At 33.9% G+C, this 21,211-nt stretch overlaps 1 protein-coding gene across 2 annotated transcripts in view; it reads left to right on the top strand.

Annotated features, from left to right (window-relative positions):
• The first annotated feature begins 529 nt into the window (after positions 1 to 529).
• Positions 530 to 21,211, top strand: part of LOC129809768 (zwei Ig domain protein zig-8-like) — a 57,828-nt gene continuing 37,146 nt past the window's right edge. For both annotated transcript variants that reach the window (XM_055859828.1, XM_055859829.1), the window contains exon 1: positions 530 to 1,287. The gene's annotated coding sequence lies outside the window, so the exon portion shown is untranslated. The remainder of the gene's footprint in view (positions 1,288 to 21,211) is intronic.

The raw sequence follows: 21,211 nt of genomic DNA on the forward strand, positions 1-21,211 counted from the left end.
AGTTTCGGGACATCTCAATGTATACCATGTACAAATTAAATTAGAAAATTAGGAAAGTTTGTAGTTGAAAGTCTAGAGAGGAAAGATTTATTAACAGCAGCAGTGAAATTCTAAACCTCATTGTCGACTTTTCTGCATTTTTGCCGCTCATCCCACTGAGAATGATGAGCTAAAGCTTTTCTCATAAATTATTTTTTTCCCCATCGTATAGCGTCTTTGTCTGTGAGTGTTCTTCCTATTGTCATGGCACTAAAAAGTGAAATGTTGCCGCACGAGGACTTAGAAGAATGAATATCACATGCTCAAAAATTATGTTGCTTAAAATTTGATGGGAGAGGCTCATCTCTCTGGGTTATCTGTGAGATTAGGCTGCTGTGGGAGAGGGTGGTTGGTGGTACACTGAAAACTGGTCTCCTCGTTGACGCGTTGCAGTTCACACGCAGACTCCGTAGCAAACTTCCCCAGGTGCCTCCTCTTTGGAGACATTGGCACGAGTGCTTTTGGAGAATTTGGCAGCACGAAGGGATCACTGTGACTGACGACAGAGGAGTCAGTTGAGTCATCGCCGGCGCCAAGAAAGCATCCCTGAGAACACGGAGTTTCGGTGTGTTTTTTTACCTGTTACAAGTGCGGTACAGTTGGACATACCACAGCGTGATGTAACATGCAGTGCGGCTGTTTCTTGTGTTTTTCTCGCATGACACAGAAAGTATTCTTGCCCGGGTGGGTGTGACACTTACAACAATCATTTTGACTACGAACAAGTTGCAACAGAGAAATGCAATTCACTTATCCATACTCCTTCCGTGAAATTGTTCAAACGACCGGAAATGCAGTGCAACAGTACAAAGTGATTTATGATATTCATTCCGGTCAGCAATTTAAGTGATTTCCCTTTTGCAACTGGAATACAATTTTGTTTTCGGGGGAGGGACGAAAACTCCTACGGAAAATTTCCTCGTCCCATGGTCAAGAATTTCTGCTTCGAGAAGCATTTCCATTGTGTTTTTAGTGCTGTGACAGAGATAATTCAACATTGAATGATATATACAGTGTACTAAAATACTCTCGAGAAAGATTAAAGGTCTTTTTACCTTGTAGTGTTTTGCTTAATCCTCAACAAAAGAGCTTCTGCAAATTTCTCTGAAGACTGGCAAAGACTTCATTTGTCCCCTATTATGGATATTTCCGCATCTTGGAGGAAAATCGAGGGGAGTTAGAGGTGATAACAACAGTGTTTAACAGCAGTGGGAGTCTCGATTTTTGTCTCTGAAAGACACTGAACAGGTAATTAAGTGTTTCGCCCCAAAACATGGACATCAATCATTGAAATTCTGACGCACTCTCATGTGAACACGCAACTTTCCCCACTAATTACGAGCTATTTCCGTGACAATTGGCGACACTACGAATCCCCCATTGGGTTCCTGGGCAAACGCTATCAAGAAGAATTTTCCCCATAATTTCCACCCTCTCTCTCTCTGTCATTCACTTTCTGAGGGGGATTTAGAGATTGTAGCCAACATTCATTAACGTGTGTCTATACGACAGTGACTCGGGAGGCCCAGAAAGCTTCTTCAAACAATAGCTAACACGGCCAACACGCTGTGGAATTTGCAGGGGGTTATTAACTGTCCAATTGGCGTAATATTGCATTAAGATCTCTATTAAGATTTTATATTTCATTTCTATAGGGGGAAGTGCCCATGCTTGATACCAATGGAAGCTTCGTAATGATTAAATTTTTTCCTACGTTTCTCAATAAAATGACTCCGCAATATATTTTAAAAACTGGCCACTTTCCCACCCAAGAAGCAATTTTTTCTTAATATAGTCTTGTAGTATTCCTTAAGTAAGACACTATAGAACCAAAAATCTTTTTATTTGCTTATAATGCTCTTGGTTCCATCACTGAGATTACTATAAGTAAAGTGGCGCACTCTTAAGGATCTTAAGAGCTTCTATAGGAATTTCAAAAGAAAATTCTCACTTTAAGTCTTTTAAAAGTGCACTAAAAGACTTGTTTAATACTTGGTTCTATAAGGCAGCTATTTTTCTTCTTGGGTATAGCTTTTAAAATATGCGATGAGTTAAATATATATTGTGAAACATAGAAAATTTAGTCTTGACAAAGCTTCCAATGATATCAAGCATGGGTACTTTCCCCTACACTCAGTTTGCAAAAGGAAAATAAATTATTATTATTATTATTTTATGTTTCAGATTTTGTTAAGATAATAATTAACTCTATAGAGTTAACTCTATATGGAAAAGTTTTAAAAATCTATGCATCATTAGAACTGTAACGGAGTCTTCAGACTAGAGGTTTAGCCCAGTTTTCGAAAATCCAAAATTTCCTAAATAAAATCAATTTCAGTAGTTTTTTGTATTCTGATCGATAAATTGTTTCTGATTTAAAATTCAAAGTCAATTTTTTTCAGAATTCTTAGTTATGAAGAAATTATAGCAGTTAAGCGCCATAGCTAAACCATCGCTCTGAAGCCCGCATAAGACCGTCTTCAGACTAGAGGTTTAGCCTAATTTACGAAGGTCTCAAAAACCTCAATAGCAACCAACTTAATTTGTTTTTCTGATTCAAATAGATTAATTCCCATTATTAGTCCATATCTAAGTCAAAATTTTCCAAAAATTTTCGACTGATAAGAATCTAGTGAAGTTAAGCCTTATGGCTAAATCTTAGATCTGAAGCCCGTATAAGTTAGTCTTCAGACTAGAGGTTTAGCCCAGCTCCCGAAAGTCTCCAAATCCTGAATATGAACTAATTTTAAAAATGTAGCAGAATCTATTGTATTATTTATATTTACCATTAAGGGGTCACATGGGTCTTTCAGGTAAAAAAATAGGCTTTTTTTCTGATAATAATTTATTGTGTAGGAAATATTTTTGAAGTTCCAACTTTTGGGATATGAAAGAGTAACTTTAGAACAAAATTAAAAAAAAAACAATTGAAAAAAATTTGAAAAGTCGAACGTTTCAGTACCGTTTCAGTACTGTTCAGTCGCCTGTACAGTAGGCTCATCTGAAATCAAAAAACCAAATATACTCTATTAGAGGATTAGTTGGATCCTTGGATAAACGAAGGATTTTTGAAAAAAAAATCAAAATTTGGTTTTTTGGAAAAAGTTTTTGTAAAAACGTATCAATTTTACCCTATTTTTCAAACATTTTGTATTGTAAAAATGGTTCTTATTAAAGGAAGTGCAAATTCTTCGTTCAAACACTAGGTAATAATTCTCAAAACAGGTATGCAAAATTTCAAAAAAGATCGGTTCAGTAGACTCTGAGTAATCTTGACTACCGCATTGTAAAACGGTGTTTTGAAAAAAAAAACGCGTTTAATGTTTTACAACAATATGCGCGCGCGGGCGGAATGCCTAACTAAATCTGCTCTACCTCCGAGATTTTTACTCCGATTGACTTAAAATTTTCAGAAAATATTTTTCAAATATTATACTATAAATTAAAAAAAATGATTTTTTTTGACCTGAGAGACCCATGTAACCCCTTAATATTCATTTCTAAGTAAAAAATTTTCCAAAAAAAGTTTAGGTCTTAAACCCGTTTATGGAACCTGAGACATATTTTTTTGTAGCTATTAATCAGAAGGACGCTGTCTAGTATTTTGAATTCGAAAGCGACCTTACACTGATTTTTTTATCGCCCGTAAGACCGTTTTTCGCTCGAAGTAAAGTAGTTTACTAATGAGGTAGGGGAAAGTGCCCACGCTTGATACCATTGGAAGCTCCGTAGTGATTAAATTTTTCCTATGTTTCTTAATAAACATGACTCAGCAATATATTTTAAAAACTGTCCACTTTCCCATAGTTTTTAAAATACGAAACTTCCAATGGTATCAAGCATGGGCACTTTCCCCTGATAGCCTGGACAGACTTACGACTTAAGCCGAGAGACGGTTAGCGTAATTATAATCGAAATAATGATACATTTCTATCAGTTTTGCGCTAAGGCATCTCTCGGCTTACGTCGTAATGCCCTAGACCTACTTATGGTTTAAGTCGAGAGACGGACTGGTGGGAAACTGATAGGAATGTAGCCTAATCACTATTTTGATTATAATTACGTAAGGCGTGTCTAGGGTGAAGCAGTAGGTGTGTCCAGCACAAAAGTCGGTCTAAGGCATAAGGACCCTTATTATTTTATACATATCATAACTTCCATTGTAAGAATTTTTGAAAGCGATAATAAAACTTCTGAAAAAAATAGAATAATTAAACTGTTTTTTTTTTAATCTGTTTGAGGTATCTGCTCCTTCATGGAGTAAAGAAGAGCGTAGGAGTGACTTTTTTGGGTCATAGCAACAGTTACACTTTTTAGGAGACATTTTTCATAAGGATAAGTGCATCCTCTAAAGCGGTCTTTAGAGTAAAGGCTTAGCCTTAAGCTTAGCCTAGTTTCCGAAGACCTTGATTTTCTAAACAACAAACAATTGTAGTAATTTTTCAGGAAAGTCAAATGCTATAAATACACAATACTGAGTTTTTTTCATAGATATTATTTTTAGAAAGTTACATCAATTTAGCTCTAAAGCGGCCATACAGTAAGATTTAGCCCAGGTCCTGAAAGACTCAAAATCCAAAATAGCAACCAATTTTGTAGTTTTTTTTCTATTTTAATGGGTCATTTGCCCTTAAAATTCAATCTAAACTCTCAATTAAAAAAAATCTTGAGCGATATTCATTGAAATATTTATCAGCCTCATACAAATATTTTTTGTACAAATTGTACGCAATGAAAAATTTCATTTAGTGGCCAATCTACAGCGGTCTCCCCTATTAGACTTTTAATAAATAGGCATTACAATCAGTTTGATTTTCTATTTCCAACCACTTAAAAACTTATGTGACAAATTTTTGGCCTGCTAATACACCCACAGGGGATCTGTTACACAACTGAAAATTTACATATCATAATCAAGTGACATTTTCATATTCTAGTAGAATTATGTCACTCGTCAAATTATGTGTCGAGCTATTTTGAAAGTTTTCAAATTTACCGATTGTGACATGTCATTGAAAACCTCCTAAATAAATTTCAATACATATTAAATGATATTGAAATATTGCTGTTTCAGTCAACAATTTATTCTTGACCTATCTGGATATTGAGAGTATTGTACCCATTGTACCATTATAATAGGAAGACTAGTTGTTCAAAATCATTATATTTTGTAAATAAAAAGTGTCTATTCTATTAAAAACTCTATAATATTATAAAATTTAGTAAATTTAGTTGTAGGGGAAATGGGGACAGATTATTATAGCCGGTAAATGAAATTTTTCTTTCCCTATAATTTGTGGAAAATATGTTTGAATTCGAATAATAAATATTTTTATGAACAGAGAGAGAGTTAATTACACTGATTGAATAGTAATTTGCTCAAAATTCTTTCTAAGGGCAACTATAATACATAATGTACATAATTGTCTATTTCTGCCCCTGACTAGTCCTGCTCTGGCCTCCCCTACTTAAAATAGATTGACTAATAAAAGTAAAAGTTTCTATTTTTGAATTTAAATTGTAAAAGAATATGTAGCGCTGCTCAAAGTATGTATTTTTCATTACTTTATTTCAAGAAAAATTTCCAAAACGAAGATTTGAATTTTTAAGAACCTAGATAATGGAGAAAAGAAAGCGGATGGACTTAGCTTTTTTCTTCAAAACACTTTTCAGGCGTAAAAATATATCATCATTTCTAAATATTAATTGTATAACCTTTTAGGAATAAATTTGTTTTTCAAATGGTAACTGTATCCCTAAAGAGTAATATTTACATCGGTTTCAAATCATCGTAAGGATGAAATTAATATGAACCGAATGTTATTTCAACACTTAATATTTCTTTCAGTGTTGGGTATCCTTTTTTTAATTCTAATAATAAAAGATTATTTCAAATTATAACCAATTGGTGATCCTAAATTAGTTTTTGTTTGAATTTTTTTCTTTTATAAATTATTATTTCCCTAAAAACCTTAACCTTTGCAACTTTTTGTTTTTCAAAAATTAAATCAAAAAGGAAGTTTTTTGTATAATATATTTCTGTCTTATCTTTATTGGGAATATTATTTTTTTGTGAAAAGAACAAGTTTGGCGGTGAAGTTCAAAATGTTTTAGAGACCATCATTATTGGTCGTGAAGGACGTCAATGATTGGAACTTCGATCTTGAATTGTTGTTTTCCTTTCTGTTTTTATTGACCAAAGACCGATGCATTGGCCAATAAAAATAGGTAAAAGAACTGCAATATAAAACCGAAGTTCCATTTATTGATGGCCACTATAAGTTTAATCGAGCTATTGCATTCTTTCTATCCACTGTACTTTATTATAATAAAAAAATCATCTATAAAATATAAATCGTATGCTTAAACCGCAAATTTAATGACATGTGTTACAGCATAGTTATATAAATAGATAAAAGAGAAATATTGAGTGAATAAAATGGAAAAATAAAGAATCTAGTTTTTATTTTAATTAGCACTACATGGGCAGTAAAAAAAATAAATTGGATCAAAAAAATAAATTCCATTTCAAAGGGAAACTTTTAGGGAATTGTACTTTATATGCAACCGTCCTAGTTGATATTTATATAAATTAAGTACAATTTTTTTGTAAATATTTAAACTTTTTTCATAACCAAAATTTAATATTTTACTTGTCAAAATTATTTAGTTTTAGTAACAGATCTCAGGGATGCAATTTGGTCAACACAAGCTTCGAACAACTCAATGTTTTCTGTAAGTTTCTAATGGATTAGACCAATGGCTCTTTTCAGGGAATTTGAATCATCGGACTAACTATTAAAATTTAATATTATTGGGTTAAATTCATTAAAAAACATATTGATAAGAATGAATTATTCGAAGCTTGAATTGTGAGAAGGCAAGGCGATTTCCTTTACAGATCCAAGGACTTAGAATAATTGTAATCTAAATATAAACTTTCCATCAAATTTCAATTAAGCCTACTCTACCTTTTAGCAGTAGGTCTATCTACACTGAGAGAAATCCGAAAAAGTTAAAATAGCATTCCGGAAACGTTAATTTTACCCTGCAGTATTGATCCGAAATCGGTGTAAATATTACCCTTTTTATGTGTATTAGGGGTTAAAGTTACCCTTTTCATGTTCATTTTACCTTTAAAAAGGTGTAAAATTAACATTAAAAATTTTGATATATTTTTACACCTAAAAAGTGTTAAAGTTATGAGGAAAAAAAGTTAATCGCACCCTCTTTTTTTCTCAGTGTAGGCCTTAAACTCACTTTGTGGTTCATATATCTCGATTTTGAGAAATGCCAATCATTTTAGGATTCGTAAAGTAAAAGGTGTACAAATATCATTATCAATATTAGTGGCCCAAGAAGAAATTTCTAATGCATTATGAAACCAAAATTCTTATAATCCATTTAAGCGCTCTTGAGCCGTTTTTGTGACTACTGAAAGCAAAAAAGTACTCTTACGAGAATAAGGAGTTTAAACGGGAAATTAAATACAAAATTTTACTTCTTGGGGTGTGGCGCACTTTTGAATTAGAATAGGGGAAAGTACTCTCCCTTCGAACGTTCATGCCTTCGAATAATGCGAATATCTTTTACTTTTCCCAAGAGAATTACACATGATTATCACATATTTATCAATAATTGATAATAAGCAAAATAATATTTAATAGAAATGTGGAAATCTTTTAGGAAAAATAAGAGAAAATTCACATTATTCGAAGGCATGAACGTTCGAAGGGAGAGCACTTTCTCCTACTTGTAAAATAAGTCCTTTTTCTCCTAATGGAACTAGACCTTACTGCTATATAATTTAGATCCATAAACCAATTGTTAGGCTAAATTTATTAGGCTTAGTTCCATTGAGAAATAGGAGAAGACAGGCCTATTTAGAAGGTGCCCCATTCCCCCCTAGGGAGAAGTGAGGAACCTTCGAACTGAGGTACCTTTGAAAATGGGAGATTTTCTCTTATTTTTAAATTATACTGAGCCACATCGCGATATAATTTAGCTCTTCCAACCAATTAGCAAGCTAAACTACTTCATGATAAAGCACAATTTCATTTTAAAATAGGAAGGAAAAGCCCTATTTCAAAGGTGCCCCAAATCAAAAGTGGCCCCACTTCCCTCTATGTAGATAATGTTAGTGTTAAACTACGCTCCGGAGAGAATCAATCTGTGATCCCTATCCTTGTTCCATCCTTGTTTAGAGAAGTCAAAGACATTTTATATACGAAAAGTTTAAGTATGATACTAAATAGCGATGTTCTCAAGTTTGATCAGTCGATTTTTATTGGTTTGGAACCGATAGAAAATTCAAAAATGCAATTATACAAAATTTTTAATACTTTCTAAGTAATAACATAATAAATATTGTTATTTAAAAGAAAAGAATACATAGATAAAAGAATTATTTTGTCAAGTTCATGATTTTTTTCATAAGTGACACAATTTATTAATAGAAGATATAGGGGGAATAGTAGGGGTTCACTGAAATACAAGAAAATTGTGGAGAAGAGTTTACTAATATCAAGGAGTTAACCCTTTAAAGACGAGACAGTTTTCGCTGACCGAAAATCAGCAATAAAAATGAAATCAATAAACAAAACTCGAAAAGCCAACAAAGTCTGATTCGGTGTATTTTGTGACTCTATGAACAATAGGGACAAAAATAGCTCAAAAATTTAAGTATTTTTTCTGACGATACCAATATGACTGATAATTTTCACTCTAATGAAAAATAACATGTTTGAGTATTGTAGTTTTTATTCTCAAAAAGTTTTTGCTTAAAAAAAATTGGAAGTATAAAAAATAATTGAAATCATTTTTCAGTATGAGAATTTAAAAATTCGACAATTTTAAGTTTAAGTATTTACTATATAGTAAATAGCTGTAGAATTTCAAAAAATATCCTAGATTCCTTCAACCTTCTACTTTGCAATTACGTACAAACATAAGAAAAAAATAACTTTAGGTAGTCAGGAAATATTTACTTTATGGGACACCGGTGTTCCAATCGTCCTTAAAGGGTTAATTTAATTATATTAATTTTGAATTTTTGAAAAATAACCGCCTCTAACGGTTACTGAAATTAAAAAGGGCGTGTCGTGCTTAATTTTTTGCAAATTGTAATGTAAATATCCTTCTTAAAGCCTTCAAGAATTTTTAGTGGAAAAATGTTATGTAAATTCTGACAATATGCAAATTTTGTATAATTTACTCACCCCTTGTTGGAATTCAGAATGGACAATTACGAAGCACCCTCAACGTGAATCGTCATGAGTTTACTCAACAATTAATACACGTTGTCTACCTCACCATGCAAAGATGAATAGAATGGCATTAATTAGATGATTTCTATCTCTAATCCCCCTTACAACCCCACATTCCACCCTCCCCCCCCAAAATTCCCCCAGCATTAAATATACACAGCCGACAGTGTTCAATTTAATTGATCTTGGGAATTGGATGTTGTTTGACATGAGATCCCCATCAACGTTGCGTAATTGAATTGCTTCCCTTTTTTGGCATTCAAATCGATTGTAATTCTCCATCATTTTCTGGCCCCTCCTTGTCTCGTGGGGGGTGTTTCTGTAGACGATCGAGGGAAGGAAGAGAAAAAAAAATTATGGTGCAATGTATGTCGCGTGCCATTTAAAACGGATGGGAAATTTGCCCCAATTGAATTGAGGCCGGAAAGACTGTCTCAAGGGAGTCTGTGAGACACTTGGGCAAATGTCACATTTGAAATAATTGAATAAAAGTCCTTGTGGTAGCTCACAATACTGTGTCCTCTACTTTGCTGCTTTTATTTGCAAAGCACAATTTGGATGCGAGAAATTGCTGCACAAGACAAGTCCCATGAGGAATCTTAACGTCGATGTGACACAATGATTTCCATGAGGTTCAACTTTATGGGGCCCCCAGTTCGCGCACAGTGTCGTCAATTTGAAGAGAAGATTGATGCCAATGCCATTCGTCTCCCTTTTCCATACAATTGTCCCCAAAAGTTCTTCCCAAGGTAGATACTTTACCCCATTTTAGAATCTCTATTGCTCCTTTCAACCCCACTTGAGTATTGTTCTAAAGCTCCCCGTTTCATATTTAATGTATCAGAAACTTTCTCCCAAATTACTCAAAAATCTACTACTCTTGCTGATATAAACATTTCCAGCATTTACATCTGGTGGTTGGGGAAGAAATAAATCGTCTACAGGAACATTCTATGCTTCCTCTTCGATACATTTAGAGGAGACTCAATTTCGGTAACATTTTGAGATTTATTTATTGGAATGAGAAGGATTGTAAAATGGGTTTTACTACAATAATGTCGCAATTGAGAGGTTGAAAAATGTACTTTGTATGCTAATTGAAATCAAACCAACCATAAAAGTTCATTTAATTGAGAATTGATTCATGTATTTTGAGGGTTGTTATTATTTGACATTGAAAAATAGTTCGTAGTGATATAAGATAAATAAACACAATTCTAAACGTAAGGTTAAACAATTATAAAACTTCACTAAGAAAAAAAAGAGGGTGCGATTAACTTTTTTTCCTCGTAACTTAAACACTTTTTAGATGTAAAAAATGTATCAACCATTTTTAATGTTAATTTTACACCTTTTTAAGTGTAAAATTAACATGAAAAAGGGTAACATTAACCCATAATACACCTAAAAAGCATAATATTTACACCGATTTCGGATCAATAATGCAGGGTAAAATTAACATTTCTGGAATGTTATTTTAACTTTTTCGGATTTCTCTCAGTGTTAGAAGTATTTAATTTATATTTCGAACGATTTTGTTAGTATTTTATTAAAAATTCTAAGTCAAAATCTAATTTGATGAGTGCATAATAAAATTATTAAAATAAGAAATTTTTTATATATAAATTTATTTACATACTCTTGGCAATCTTAGGAAGAAAAACAGAGATGACAATAAAATTCAATTCAATTCAATCACAGAGAAAAATATTTTCCGATCTTTGTAATAAACTTTAGGATTTTTTGAATATAAATAACAAATATCAAAATTATTTGGGATCAGTGAATTATTCCACTGCACTGGCCAATAAAATATTCTATCTACGAGTAGGTCAGTCAAAAATATAAAATTGTACAGAAGTTACTTTAAATCCTATCTGAGATTGCAAGATGTTTCACAACTTCATAATTATCGCTTTGCTAACATTATTTCACTATTTTAGTCTACTAAAAATGCATTATTTAGCATTTGAAAATTTACATTTTACTGACATTTTTAAATAAAGCTACAGTCCAATTTGCCGCAGCCAAAAAACTACTATAATTATAGTAAAAATGGATATAATTATGTCAGATTTACAATATGCATGTGGAATTCTTACAAAAAAACTTAACAATGCATTTTTTAACTATTCTCAGCGTGACAAGTATTAAAGGAACGTTCAGTTTTATTTAAAACATGTTAAAAAAGTTATTCTATAACCTTTTAGTCAGATTGGACCCATTTACGTATGAAATCCCAGGAGTCATCCAACCATTCTTACCACTTATCTCAATTTGTTATTAAATTTTGTAATATTTGGGGCTTATAATATAATAATAAGTTTATTGGTTCATGCCCAGGATACAGAAAGTAACATGTAGGACTATACAATTATGCTCTTTTAACTGATTCTGAACTCTTGGAGCTGACCGTGAAGTCACTATCAGAGATACTTACAATGCGGTTCCAAACCCTAAATCTGCCAGTAGCGTTTTCCGGATGTAGTCGTGCATCATTACCATAAATTTTGACGATTTTAACCCTTTAAGGACGATTGGCACACCGGTGTCCCATAAAGAAATAATTTTCCTGACTACCTAAAGTTATTTTTTTCTTATGTCTGTACATAATTGTTAAGTAGAAGGTTAAAGGAATCTAGAATATTTTTTGAAAGTTTCTAGCTATTTGCTATGTAGTAAATATTTAAGCTCAGAAATGGCGAATTTTTAAATTCTCAAATTCATAATTGATTTTATTTATTTTTTATACTTCAAATTTTTTTTAAGCAGAACCCCTTTTGGCAATAAAAACTACAATACTCAAAAGAAGGGAAAAAAAGTTAGTTGGTTAAAAGAAGTTAGTTGCACGTGTTTGACCGTTTTGAGTAAGTTTTACGAATGTGTCAAGAAACTTATGGCCGATGAAAAATGCTGAACTTTGGAAAAACAATTATTTTTGATGTGAAATAAAATGAATTAATTTTTTTTAAAACACAAAAGTAACATCCATGGATTAAAAGCAACTCATTTGCAAAAAGAAAAATTTTAAAATGTTACTTTTTCTATAATTTTTTCCACCTAGGTTTTCGAACAAAGATTTGTCAAGAAACTTATGGCCGACAGTGTAATTTGGCTACGAACACTTTATATTTTTCCCATAATCTTAAAAGAATTTGATGTATTTTTTTTAGGAAATATGTAACGTAAGAATAGATATTAAAATATATTGCTATAGATAGGTCAGATTCATTAAAGAAATGCGGGAAAAATATAAAGTGTTCGAAGGCACAGTGTGTGCCATGCTAACCCTTGAGAATCTCCTCTAGTTATGTTTCCCTCAACCATTACTCCAAACCAAATACAGTCTTATTCCTCTAATAAGAAATTTTAAAAGACACGTCTCAGCCCTCACATATAAATTTCGAAAACATAACAAAATTTACGTGAAATACATTTACCATAAATTAAAAAAAGTTTATAATAGAATAGAATAGTTCTAATACAGATTCCACAAGAAATTTTCTTTAAATAACTTCAAATTTTATATTTTAAATTCAACGGTCGGTCGCCCTTGTTGATATGTGATAAATTCTACATAGAAAAATTTGTGAACACTGAAAGAAATCCGAAAAAGTTAAAATAACATTCCGGAAATGTTAATTTTACCCTGCAGTATTGATCCAAAATCGGTGTAAATATTCCCTTTTTCAGGTATATTAGGGGTTAAAATTATCTTTTTCGTAGGAAAAAGAGGAGGAAAAAAAGTTAATCGCACCCTTTTTTTCTCAGTGAAGTAATACTGTTGATTTATAAAATGTTCATGAATTGTATATATAATCCATAAAAAAGTTTGTGCTTCTTCACAAATATTGTTCGTAACAAGAGCATTTGACGAGCATTTTTTTGTTCTTTTACAAAAAGAAGAAAATTAATAATAAAAATTATGTAATCTTCTCGTAAAATTTTGTCAGACAAACAAAAACCGTACGAACATGGAGAACTTTGCCGTTTTAAGATTTTTTTAAAATAATTTTATGATTTTTTAAATTCTTTTGTCATCCGTTTTTTATGATTATCTTTTCCTTATTGCTTAATTTTATTCATATTTTATTATTCGTAATTTTTATTTCTGTTCTAAAAATAATTATAATTTTGAACAGCATTTCTACAGCAAATTTTTTAAATAAATATTATCAAATCTACTTAGGAATTTCTTCTCCAGAATTTTCAAGAAGATAATCTCATTACTCTCTGAAAATTCCTGAACTATTAGTATCATTAGTATGATTGAGCAAACTTTTAGAAATGTAAGTTGCAAAATGAGCTAAAGAGATGATTTTCTTTTAATAATCCCCTGGATGTAGCTTCCTGAATTTTTCAGAAACAACTCATGGCTGGCAATTAAAAAAATTCGTTATATAGCTTTACGGTGGAACATCCGCCAGATGAAATACAAAATTCATGGTGCGGACTTGAGGGCAGCTTTAAATGTGAAAAGCTGCATGAAAGCTCCCTAAAATTTCTGGGGCAAATGCTTAATTACAGAAAAATTACCCGTAGCAGAATCTTTAAGGCAAGAAAAAGCATCTATAGTCGAGACTCGAGAAGAGAAGTATCTCGAAGCTGTCAGCCGAAGAATCCACCCTGCGTCATAAGGCAAGGCATCCCCTCGCGATTCCTTTCTCTGTCTCTGCCATAGACATGACAGGGGGCGGTGGGTGGGTAAGTATTTATGTAAGTCCCAGTGCGAATGGATATGTTCTTCGGACGAAAATTGTATTTCGCTGGGAATAAATGATAAATAGCCGCTGTGAGTTTCTCATTGTGCTTTCACTAATGATTCTGTCAAAATTTCCGTTGTCCAATTCACTTTGGCCGTCCTCTCCTTTTTTCGGGGAATTCTTTTTTTCTTTTTAGTTCAGGGACGTCTTTTGGGGTATACGGGAAGCCATCCTTTTCCCTTCTGCTGAGAAAACATACCCGGAAATTGGTAAACAATTACAATGTCTTTTTAGCTGTCGACAGTGTCTGTCAAGGGATGAGACGTGCGCCCTTTTGTCCATGAAGCTCTTTCCTCATTGTGAAAAATTACACAAGCTTCGTTGATTTTTAACCGTGATTCTTTCATAAACACAGCTTCTGTGATACTGCGGTTCAGTCTATTATCTTTGATCAAGCTTAGATTTTCAAGAGATAAGCTATGAACTTGGAAGAATACTACGGAATGAGTACTCGACTAAGAAACATTCCCGATTCTGAAAATTACCAACTGATAATGATAGTCTTTTACTCAACTTTGCCTAAGGTTTTCTTATTCGTTTGTCATGGACTGACTGACCCAGGGACACGCCGGAATTTGGGTTCTGCAGTTAGTAATCCTGAATGGTCTTAGTCTACGACATCGTTCTATGGAAAGGTCTGTCGGCCTAGTCCTCTCAAAGCTTACAGTTTATACTTAAAAACGTTTTAGTTTGAGTCTTCTTGCGAATCAGATGGCTTACCCAACGAATGAGCAGTATGGTAGTCGAGTTGCATTTCATTTATTTGCAACCGCCTATCCCGAATTGGGTAGTGGAATAATTGGGTAGTGGCATCCAGTTTAGACATTGGCTTTTCTCTATTCATGACTACTTTAGGTAGATGTTCAGGATTGATTTTGAGATATGAAGTCAATCATGGCAAGATCCTGGATTTGTTTCAGCGGCCATGTCCTAGGTTTGCCCCAAACTCGACGTCCATTCGCAATGGCTTACATAGTGTTTTTGGGTAATTTTTTTTTCATTGATACGCTAGACATGATCATATAGAATTCAGTATTTATATTAAGATCGGGTCCCGGTCAAAATCCTGAACGCCAAAATTCCGAAAGCCAGAATCCCGAATGGGCCAAAATCCCGAAAGCCAAAATTCCGAATTCTTAAAAGTGTCATAGCTACTCCCTCGATTGTACCCACGCTTGCTGGAGGCAAAGAGAAATCTTCTGTGTATTGGGAAATTATTCTAATCATTTTCCTCCATATAATTTCATCCCTTTCAGAATTTTGAACATTCGGGATTTTGGTTTTCGGGATTTTGGCCTTTTCGGGGTCTTGGGTGTTCGGGATTTTGGCTTTCGGGATTTTGGCTGCCACCGATTAAAATCACAATGGCTGTTATTTCAAACGATAGTTATTCCCCTCTCGAGAAGGGTACCGTACCGTGGTCTTCATAGAGAGAGGAAACCAGTCTTGGTTCGATCAAGCAAACGGGAGCATCGAACTCCGTGTTCTGGTCCCTGAGCAGTGGATTATATTGGTTATCTCAGGGCCCAGGACAACAATCATACTATCGGAGCTCGAACGTATTAACACGAAGAAGAAGAACTTCGGCCATACTTAGAGTTTAAGGAGAGAAATGTCTTTACGTCCTTTACGTAATTATAATCAAGATAATGGTTAAACTACATCTACATCACTTCCCAAATAGGCCATCCATCAGTTTAAGCCCTATGTCCGTCTAGGGTATAACTTTCGTATTCAATTTTCATGAAAAATTCCTTTAACCACTCGAAGGTACTTTATCTCGTAAGTTTGTACTCATGACCTTATTATTCGATTCTGTTCCAAAGACACTTCGTAGAATCTTCTTCTGAAACTCGGATAAGAGTTCGGTATTTTATTTGCAACTGAACCCAGATGAATACGTGTTAGAATCGTTAGAATCAACCAGTTTAATGTTTATCCTCAAGTTTCTGAAGCGGATCTCTTTTGATAAACGGAAATTGGCTTTCAGTAGTTATGGCTGATTCAAGGTTCATCAAGGAATTCACACCCCATAAGTTGTAGATCTACACCGGAAACACGGGTTACCCGAGTTAACAATATCGACACCCTTTTCCGACAGATCCCACTGAATCCATGGAATCACTCAAAAGATTCTGGTTGAATTTCTTATGGAATCAATTATTACATCTTTGAAACCAAATGGAATAGGTAGATAGCCATAGATAGTGCTGGAGTCACCTACGACCGATCGGTCATCAACGGTTGAATGTTCTCGTATTTAACTATATAGGATCATTATTTAAAACCCGGTTATTTAAACACAGGAATGAATAGATTCTGACATGGAATAATTGAGAATCACGGAACACCGGTGTAAATCATTAAAAGAATCACGTATTGGAGCACGAATACTTACAGGTCCCACAACAGATCATGCTGAAGCACCCTTTATCGCTAGACTTCCGGAATTTAGCCCCATTGCCCATTCCAAGACAGCCACGAGTCGTTGAAGTAGAGTACTCATAACCTATAGCGATATCGTAACTTGAAGTTATCCGCCGTTATAGCACCCCTCAAAGTTACCACACCAACTGAACAGTGACTGGTATCTTTGGTTTAGAAGAGTCTTTGTCAGGACGAGATTTTCCTCCAACTTTTCTAGGCTCAACAGTCCTACTGCAGTATTTAGAACACATTTAAATCATATGGAATAGCATAATACCGACACAAATCGACAACATCATTAGATTTTTTTGGATTTTTAAATTTGCAGTTGTGTTTTGGAGAGTGGTGATAATCTAGGTCAGTCTTTTGTCCTTTTATAAAAATGACATTGAATTTTTTATAATGTTTTTTCAAGGTCAAATGTTAAACAGTTCAGTGGAAATTTCGGAGGGAAGTTCGGTCCGTACGCGGCAACACAAGTTACTGTGTAGTCTTCAACCCAAAAAGATCAAAAAACTCACTTTTCTCCAGAGCTTCCGACACGTTCCGTGTCTTCCTCAGTCACTCGACCACTGATCATTTGGTTTGAAGGCTCCACATTGTGTGTCCGCGTCCGGACGTAGCTTCCCTCCGAAAATTTCCACTGAAGCGAAACGGCAATTTCCCAAACGTTAAACAGTTCCAGTGAGCACATTGGACCTATAAGAATAAATTTTGACAAGTTCGAAAGATCTTAAGTTAATTCGCCAGTATGCGACTATCCTTGGCCAAATGCGACTATCCTTGGCCAAATGCGACTATCCTTGATCAAATGCGACTATCCTTGGCCGAATCGACTATACTTGGCTTAATGCGACTATCCTTGGCCAATGAAAGTTCGCTTCTATTGGTCTAAAATACGGATCGGTGCTGGCCAACCAATTATTTCGCCAGCCTATGCAATACCATAAGGTTTTCAGCCGTTAATTAATCTAATTTACGCCAAATTTGAAGGTTCAAGCTCGCTAAGTAGACTCAAAAATTAAATTTCTTATGGAATAATCACTGGCGTCATAAGCCAGAGCAACCTTATTACTTTACTTTTAACTCCCGGCTTGAACTCCTCACTCTGACTCCTGATTCTGCCTGGTGTTCTAAAAAGAAAATTATTTCTTGTTGAGATACATTAGATAGGATTCAGTGTTGGTAGCAAAAAAAAAAGGAAGATAGCAGAAAGAGGAGACTTTATGAAAGCACACCTCCGGTCTATTCTTTTTTTTTTGGGTAGACATCTCTAACATTGTTTCCCGGATTCATGGACTGAATATTAAGTGAGCTCAGACGATATACTAACCTCATTTTTTATTCTGGTCGTCGCTGTATTCTGTCTTTTCATCTCTCATTCTCTCCACCCCTGGAACCCCATCTTCTGGCCTAGGGAACACTTCTTGGGGTGCCTTGTGGCATATTGTGCGAGGCACGCGACATCCTCAGAGAGAGGCCAGAAAGATGATGTGGACATTTTTCCATGCAGAGTATTCATGTGAGGAAGTCATGTGCCTCTGTGCCTCCTCCCTTAGGCTCCCCAGGAGGCCTCAAAATGGCTGTATCAAGGGAAACCATGGGTATCAGTTTTGGTGCTGAAGAGGTCTGTGGTGAATTAGTGGCGCAATTTGTTCATATATTCATCATCGTAAGTGCTAGCACAAGAGGCATTTTTGCACCACCATTCCTTCCTCTCCATCACTAAAGATCTCCCTTTCCATTGCTTCCCCCCCAAAAACTACTTTCATGTGGATGACCTCAAGGAAAATAGATGCTTGTGTCTGAGAGCTTTTTGGCACTTTTGCAATAGTCACGGAGGAAATGGCGATATAGACACCGAAATTGTACTCCCAACAAATTGTTACATCTTCTCTCTGTTTTTTCCCCACCATTCTCCCTGGGAGCTTTGCACGAGTTTTCCGGGCATTTGCGAGGGCTTTATGGTGCAATATTTCTTCTTTTAATTTCGCCACGCCAAAACAGGGGCCTTGATTTAGGATACTTGGCCCACAAGGGATATACCCTTCCACTCTTCCTTAATGACTATAGCCCCAATGAACTGCATGTGCTAAATACATGGCCAACAAATGCTTTAATTTCTAGGATTGTGAGCAAAAAATAAATATTTATGCTATTTTTAGGGTCATGTCAGATTCGCGAAGGCCAAAGATTTCAGCAGTAAATTTATTTATTAGGTCAAACAATAGGATTTTTTTCCTGAGTATTATCCACTTGTAATTAAATATTTATTTTCACAAAATATTAGGTCGTTTGGATAAACGTTGCTGGTTTTATGTGATTTTCCATGCTTTATTAAATAAATTTAAGGTTACCATAAAAAAGTCATTACCATTTTGAAGATAATTAGGTGAACTTTTTTTTTATAATCACATCAATCACATCCATTGCATTATGTCTCTCTCGTAAACTCCCTTGTCCCTATTCACGAAAAACTGGGACAAGTCGTTTTCATATTTTATACTGCTCGAACTCTACCAAAAGAGCGAATTTTGAATGATGTTTGAAGTGCTTTAAAAATCGGTTTAAATCGATTGTGAACTGGCAAACTTAAAAACAAATTGAAAAATGAAAAACTATACGACTATAAGTCCCTCAACAACTTAACAGAAATTGAACTTAAGGGCCTTAAGGGCTATGATTCTTTAATCTAGAAATTACAAAAGTTTTCCATTCTGCGTGTTTTTCTTCAGAATACCTTTTGGAAGTTTATCGACCAATATAACAAAACTTATAAAATTTTTATAGTTGCATTGTAGTAAGTTAAGCCAATTGTGTTTCCATTAAAAATTCAATTTACTACTTATTACCGATTCATGCCATTTGTGTATTCGTCACACATTTTTTAATTACCTTTTATTGCGGTAGGAATATTATTGTGTGAATGAAAATGGAAAACTTTAGTTGATAAATAAAAGCAAAAAATATGTTTTCATAGTGTTTCTACGGAATATAAATTTTTGGGACAGGATCAACAAAAACAACCAAAATCAATAACTCTAATCAATTATCCCTAGGACATAAATGGTTAGGAAAACAAAAACAGATAAACGCTGGACGTTATTTTTGACTAAAAATAATATCACAACATAATAATAAAAAATTCTGGAATTCTGTGCTCTCTCTTTGTGTTAGAGTAAAAACAATGGCAAAGCTTCTTAGTTTTGCGGAATGCTCGAATGACTCGAATTCACGAAATGAAGCACGTCGTTTTCATTAAGTATGTAATTATTTTTATAAAACAAAGCAAGATTGAAACCAATGTAGGGTGGAGTAACCACTTATCGCCACTTTAGGGAAAATCTGAAATTAATTTAATTATAAATTTTTAACCCTTATTATAAGATAACTCATATTTGATACCAAGGTGCTGAAATGTATTGACTTCAGATTTGTCAAAAAAGTAGTACCCCAATATAACGCTGGACTACTTAAAAAAATGATTTTTGTTAAAAATGCAAAAATATTCACTTCGTCGCCACTTTTTACCACTTTTCGTCAGTTTTGTAACCACTTCTCGCCACCGTCTTGAAAACTTCCAAACTCGATTATTTTGGCCAATATTATGTAAAGAATACATTCAGCATTTCTTTTTCCTCATGACCACCATATTATTATTCACCTTAAATGAATATTCTGTGCTTTTATTGAGGAAATCAAATTAATAGACTGTTGCAGAAAGTAAACAAAGCAGATTTGACATTTGACAACTGTGAGAATCTGCGAAGTGAAGTTAGCGTCGCCTATTGAAAAATAATGGCGACAGGTGGTAAAATCAATTCAAAACAATACCACTTTACGCCATGCCTCATTTTTACATAAAAATAATATTAAATGAAATATTAATTAAACTAAATACAAATTTTATGTTTTCTACGAATATAATTAAATATTCAACTGACAGATTATTTATCCAAAAACGTAAATTTTCTTCGATGAAAATTTGATGGCACTTGTTATATTTGGTAAGAAATATTAGATTCGATGCACTTGCTTAAAATATTGCTCTAAAAAATACTTAAAATCTTAAATACAAAACAAATAATTATTATTCTATCGATTTTTCGAAATCGACAGTCGATACTATCGAAAAGAAGTTATCATGTCAACCCTGCTCTCTCTTGGAGTTCGAGCAGTTAAAAGACAAGTGCAGTGCCCCAGATTCTATGCCCTGTGAACCAAGGAGACCTATGACAAAGCAAGAAGAGAACAAATTTGACCACTGAGGAAGGCTTGGAGACTAAGCCGAAAGCTCCGACGCTTACCGGAATTGATAATATTTCTTTGAAACTGTCGTGAAGCTTTCACAGAAATTGTTTAATGAAATTCTCGTAGCATCTCAGAATTCACACTTGGGGTGAAATGATAACTTTTCGATACTATCGAATTGACAGTATCGATAATTCGGTATCTGTTAGATTTAGTAAATGACGCATTTGTAAACGTTACAAGAATGTGACTGTAGATAAATATTTGTATGCGCTACAAAAAGTTGCGCTATAATTTCAATTTTTCAGAATCGACAGTCGATACAAATGAAAATATTTTTTTTATCGAAAATTTGAAAATTCTCCTTACTTTTTGAACTTACCTTGTAAACTTAGTAGATAGAAAACCTTAATTATTTTTAAAGGATTACTAAAACTCTATTTAGTGTATCGGTTCAGGAAGTGC

This window comes from Phlebotomus papatasi, chromosome 1 (assembly GCF_024763615.1).
Source record: "Phlebotomus papatasi isolate M1 chromosome 1, Ppap_2.1, whole genome shotgun sequence".
In the NCBI taxonomy this organism is placed as follows: domain Eukaryota; kingdom Metazoa; phylum Arthropoda; class Insecta; order Diptera; family Psychodidae; genus Phlebotomus; species Phlebotomus papatasi.